Here is a 6590-nt window from a genome sequence, read left to right on the forward strand (position 1 = left end):
GCCCCCGTTACCCGCTTGCGGATACATTTTTAACCACATCTCCCACCAAACTTTCATTGGTTCTCTCCCACTTGGAGAGGATGCCCGGAGGACTCCCAAAAAACCACCTCCGCTGACAATATGACATCTCTATATTCGGTAAATAAGCCACTTTACCTTTACCTAACTTTTGAATATATTGGCATAACTTTATTATTAAAATTAATTGTATTAGCTAAAATATTTAAAAATGACATCCATAATAGTTAGGATTGGGTTAGTGATCCAAGTCCAGGAAATGTAAACTCACCCCATCACCAAGGTGGGTACATGTTATCCTTATACCCGCTCACCAACACCAAATCTATATTTATTAGTAATATTAGTCAATCATCCACGTTATCTTCGTCTTCAGCCTTATCTAAAATATACCTCACGGAGTAAATGATTTGTAATATTTTACATTAACATATAAAGATTATTTTTGTTGTTCCAAACATAATAAGCAAACAGATCGAATCATCTAAATCTTACTCCCTCCGTCCCATAATATAACGTCTGTTTTCCTTAAATTGTGTCCCTAAATGATGTGCATATTTCTATTTTAAACCATTAATTTTTGCCCATAATACCCTCATGCACTATTTGTAATTCCAATATTGTCCTAAATAAGTCAGAATTTTTACTTTGAAAATTATACTTTTTGACTTTTATTCAACTCATGTGCTTGATTTTTGTCTTTTTTAGGCCTATTTATTATGTACACACCTTTAATCTCTAATTTCTCTCTTCATAAAAGCCAAGTAACATGTACTTTATCTTAAAAGTACAAATAATTATTGTTTTTATTATCAATGTTATCCTTTACCTTAATAACCGTGATTTTGGTCAAACGGACACTATATTATGGGACGGAGGGAGTATGATTATAGAAATAGTTGATTACGATAAATTAGTCAAAAGTTTAAATTAACATGCCCTTACGACTTCAATAATACTATGTGTGAGGGAATAACTGGTTATTTCTGAATTCGTGTAAAAATATCACGATAATGAGAACGTGAATCTTTTTTAAAATAATTGATAGTATTTATTATATGGCAAAAAAAATTAAATAATTGATAGTATTTATATATGACACAAATTTTTAAACAATTGAATGGATAGTACAAGTTCAACTATTATAAGATTTTCTATACGAAGTATTGGTTATCTGAAATTGCATTCAGTAGATTATAATGTAAAAATATATTACCCACCAAATGATCAAAAAAAAAAACAAATAATACAAAAATTAAGCGAAGTATTAGATGATTCAATCAATATGTACGTTCAAGATTTATCAATTATACATTAGATTTAGGGGGAGAAATATTTTATACGGGGTAAAAAATATGGCTGGTCAAATATAATCAGTACTTGTTTGCTCAAAATATTATCTTTAACGTTAATTAAGCAATTGAACCAATAAGTTAAGAAATATAAGCGGTCGTTTGGTTAAGGGGGTCTTACACAAAGTTGCCGTTTTTTTTATTTTACAAATTTTTTGATTAGTGTTTGATTTTGGATTGACTTTTATTTTAGATTTATTTTTAATTATTAGAGTGTTTGATTTTGGATAGAGTTGTATATATTAGTAATTAATTAATTAAAATATCTACCTGGCGCACACACTTTTTTTTTTGGACAATACTAAAAGTCCTGTATTTTTCACGTAAATATGAAGATTTGTGTTTTTGGGGTTTTTTTTTTTAAAAAAAAGATTAATATTTGATTTTGAATTGACTTTATTGTAGTTTTTTTTTTTTAAGTGTTTGATTTTGGATGGATTTGTATAACTTGTATATATTAGTAATTAATTAATTAAAATATCTATGTGACACACACATTTTTTAATTCAAAAATAAATTAGAAATCTTACTTTTCATTGGTCGAAACCATTAGATTTCCTACGTGGCACTCTAATAGCTCAGCAAATATGCACGGTCATTTTTCAATGTGTTCTTTGAAAAATAAAATAAGAGATAATGTATGCCAAAATGAGTTAAGCTCCCTTATAATGAATGCGGCAGTTAAGGGTCTTATATTTTTAGTAGCGCTACACGATATACTGTATAAAGAGAATATTTATATATGATTCATGTAGTACAAACTTATAAGCTTTAAGTATGGATAAATAAATAAATAAAAGTACGGATAATAAAATACTACCATCTTCTAACGTCTTAGTTTGCTTGACTGTACCTAAATAAGTTTGTGTACCCTTTATTTTATTAATTATCTCCATAATATCTACGGAGTAAATATTTTGATTATAAAATTTGTAATACAATATTTAAAATATATGTAGTAGGAGTTACTAAAAATCATTAAGTAATTACAACTCTATAGGTTTCCATATAACAATTATAAATCTATCTTACGTTGTACTATATTTTTACTAAAATATATCGTGAAAATCTACCGTAAAGTTTCACTCCATGAAGTGTTTGTTGAAGAGCAAAAATAAATAAATTATAATATATACGTAGTAGTACCTAATGTGATAGGATAACATAGAACATGTTATATTTTAAAATATTATGTTAATTTTATCACATGCTTCTTAATATATATCTAAATACAAATGTTACAAAAATATAAATATAATACATACGAAAAGACCTTGATGTGTTCCTCTACTTATCTAGGATAACATATACTCCGTATATATATAGATGTTTAAAGACCTAGATAAGAATTAATCACAATTAGATATTTTTTTTAAAGACCTAGATAAGTAGAGGAACACATAGACTTCCATTTTTTTAAAGACCTTGATATTGGTGTTAGTCTATCATTTTACTTGCTTTGTCATCCCACTACAAGAAATTGTACCATTTAATGACGAGAAATCTCGTCCCTAGAGATCAATAGTGGTGGGATTTCCAGTCGCAAACCCATTATAAAAAGGGGATGAATTGATGAAAAATATCGTCGTTAGCCTATCGTAAAAGGGATATGCGATGGTTGTTCCCGTCTTTATTTGATTGTTAGCCCCATCGCAAAAAACTTTTGTGACAGAATTTTTAATCTGTCGTTATTGGGTTGTCAGATACAAATTCTTGTAATGCCCTTTTTTATTTATTAATCCTCTCTTATTTATATTGTTTTTGCATATTTTTTTGAGAAAAATAAGAAGAAATGCTCGAAGATCATCGCGCATTGTTTTAACATAATCTTGGTTGAATTAGGATGCAAGATTATTTTTATCTATGACTTATGGGTTTGGTAATATATAATGAGTATTCTTTTCTATATTGGATTTTGTACAGTACGTGGTACACGGAGAGGTTTGAGAATTAAAAGGAAAATTAGTTTAAATTGTTGTGTCAATGAGAATATGAGATATTGGTGGATCATTTTTTATGCATTTTCCATATTAGTTAGTGTTACCATAAAATACAATAAGTTAAATATGACAACAAAAAATTATATATTAATTAATTGTTGATATTAAAAGAGAGGCCAATCAATGAGTGACATTTGTCATCACCACATTGATTTCCTCTCTTTTAGTATAATATATAGATGTGATTCTACTTGCATCCTTAAAAACGGGCTAAATGCTGTTATTCAGGTTGGGAATGCTTCCACCTTCCCAGTAACCACAATGCTGCCTGAGCAGTTATCTTGTTCAGTCTTCATCTTGAGTTGTGCACATACAGGTTAGTTGGATTTTCCACTACATTATTTGTTTTTTCTATTTTTGTGCTCTCTTTCTAAGTCTCCGTACTGCTTAGAAGTGGGACCATAAATATCGTACAGCAAGATGATAAGAAGTTACTAAATAAAGTTCTTTCAGGAAAACTACCTGATACTCTGACAGGGTTCTGTCTGCTTGCCTCTCAGAGCTCTGCAGGGCTCTCTCCACATTTCTGTCTGTTTACTTGAGCAAATTTTTCCCATGTAATTTCTCACTAGATCTCTTATTTTTCCCTACAAATACACTCATTATAAATTATGCTTCAACTGTGCTCCTTAAAATTCTGACAAGTATTCAGATGTAATATACATTATAACAGGGAGAAGCAAAGAAAGATAAGATGTGGATATAATTTATTAATGTTTTCATTCTTTTAGCTTTTAGAATTGACCGTTTCCCCCTTGCCTCATTGGATTGAATTCCAGGAGAAGAAATTCTTAATAAGCTCATACTAATGGTTCCTGTATATGCTTTAGAAATCGGGAAGGTAACCATTATCTAGTTGTGAGTTCACATTTTTGGTAATTATTTACATTTGTGATGCACTGACGTGAAATAATTATGGTCAGCTCCCCTTAAAGTTTTTTAGTTTTTGTACTTCCTAGTGGTCTAACATTTAAATTGATTATACGTTTTTCTGAATAGGTTAGGAATATTGAACATGCATTAAGTTTTTCCCCTTCTCTAGGAATGAGTTGTTCATTAGTAGGCAACGCAGTAGGTGGTTTCCCCCTGCAGATGATGGCGTTCTTTTCTGATTACAATGATTGATTTCTTTATTCAATTCTGCAGACAAAACATCTAGCTGAGCTCAGATTATACACTCTAATTCAACACTGAAGTATAGATGTATAATATATGTTGTCTTACAGTGTGCAGACGCAGCTTCTAGTTGAGCTAAACTCCCATTTCTGGCACTGGAACTAAGTCTTTGTATAGATGTATAATATATGTTGGTTTTGTTTGCAGAGCACTTTTTGGTTTTCGAACCGAAAAAGGGTTGTTGAAGAAAATTAAAATGAGCACCAAGTTGATACAGATACAAGTATGTCCTATGATTTATGTTTATTGGAATTTTTATTTTTTTGTTTAAAGTATTCAAAAGTAATTGATTGTATTTTGCCTGTGTAGTGTCCTCGGCAAAAGAATGTCATGGATTCTGGATATTATGTCATCAGATACATGAAAGAGATCATCGACCATAAGCAAACTCGAATATTTGAAGATGTATGTATTTTTCTTTGTTCAATTAAGCCTAGACATTATTATATGCATTGTCACTAATTATGTTAATTTTCTCATTTTGTAGTACTTTCATGATTGCAATGTTCCGAATTATGATCAAGGACAAATTTATGAAGTCAGAGCTCATTGGACGCGTCATGTTCTTCTCATGTGAATGTTGTGATGTATTAATTATGTTTTTCGACTAGAATTTCTCTAGAACGTTTTAATTTTATTTTATTGGTTTGAAATTAAAAGAAGTACTATATGACAAGGATACTTCTTTCTGTTTTGTAGTGTGTTTTTATTCTACTGTGTATTTAGGCATATATGATTTTAAGTTATGTACGAGACACCGAGACATTTATTTGATATGATAGAAATGAAGTTGGGTCTTATATGTATTCAATTTGATTACTTTGTGTAGGCTCTAAAATGTTTTTATATTTTATTACAGGTATTTAATAATTAAAAGTTAAAATTTAAAAAGAGCTCGACAAAAATTAAAAAATGCACTTAAACAACAGCGCTTTTTAGTTACACGCTATTAATTAATTTAAATTAAATTAATCATAAAATTTCCCGCCATACTGAAGCTTTAATAGCGCTTATATATTGAATGCTACTAATGAGAAAAAAATGACAGATTCTTTTAACAACGCTACTAATTAACAGCGCTTTAAAAGCGCTGTCTTTCATTGATAAAAGCGCTATTAAAAGCTTATTTTGTTGATTGTTTTCCATGGTAGAGTGGATGCTGAAGGGCCTGAAGCTTATCAGGTATCCGACCATTCTAGACAATTTTACATGCTTATTGAAGATTTAAAGGCGATTAGGTTAGAAAATTTTCCATCTTTTTTCCATTAATTTTAATTTCATTTTACATTCTTTTCAATATTCAATGGGTTAAAATGTTAAATGATGCTTGGCATTCTCTAATGTATTATCTGTAAAACTATGATTGGTCATTTTCTTCCATTTTGATTCTTGTTTTTGTGAATTTTTCCTACTCCCCCCCCCCCCCCCCCCCCCCCCCCCCCCTTTCCAAGAGTGAATTTTTCCGCATAGGGAGATTTTTCACATGGAATACAAGCAACAAGGTGCATATAGGGTAATAACAAAAATAGATAGAGTCTTGGTGAATGATGATTGGTGTGACTACTATCCAAATGCTGAGACTCTTTTCTTACCCGAGGGTACTTTTGAGTCAAAAAGCAAAGCTCAATTGGCTAAGAGCAGGGGATGAGAATTATCAGCTATTTCATCAGAGCATTAAAGTTAGGTGGTGTCTTAAACTGAAGGGTTCTAGTGATGTTTTTATTTATTTATTTTTTCTCTCTTCTGTATTTTTTTTAACTGGGAGATATATAAGCTGGAAGCCCAGAACTGGGGTTTGCTTACATGACAGATTATAACCTGTGGATTTACCATGTCATTCGAATAATTAAGAGTAGCAACAGGGCGGACAACAAAGCTAACATTCAGATTATTGCCAACATCAAAACAGCAGTAAAATGACAGGAATTTGACAGCAGTAAAACCAGTTTAAGAAGGAGAACAGAGAGAAGTTTATTCTAATCTAAAACTTATATAGATATATGTCCTTTTACTTGCACGATATCTAATCCACCTCCTGCTGATG

The 6590-nt window shown here is 30.6% G+C and overlaps 1 long non-coding RNA gene across 1 annotated transcript; it reads left to right on the top strand.

Annotated features, from left to right (window-relative positions):
• Positions 1-4464: 4464 nt before the first annotated feature.
• On the top strand, positions 4465-5335 carry LOC130472289 (uncharacterized). The gene is made up of 3 exons (XR_008932360.1): positions 4465-4769; positions 4856-4951; positions 5034-5335. It is a non-coding gene; the product is annotated as an uncharacterized lncRNA (long non-coding RNA).
• The last annotated feature ends 1255 nt before the right edge of the window (positions 5336-6590 follow it).

The sequence above is a fragment of the Spinacia oleracea genome, chromosome 4 (genome assembly GCF_020520425.1).
Source record: "Spinacia oleracea cultivar Varoflay chromosome 4, BTI_SOV_V1, whole genome shotgun sequence".
Classification (NCBI taxonomy): Eukaryota; Viridiplantae; Streptophyta; class Magnoliopsida; order Caryophyllales; family Amaranthaceae; genus Spinacia; species Spinacia oleracea.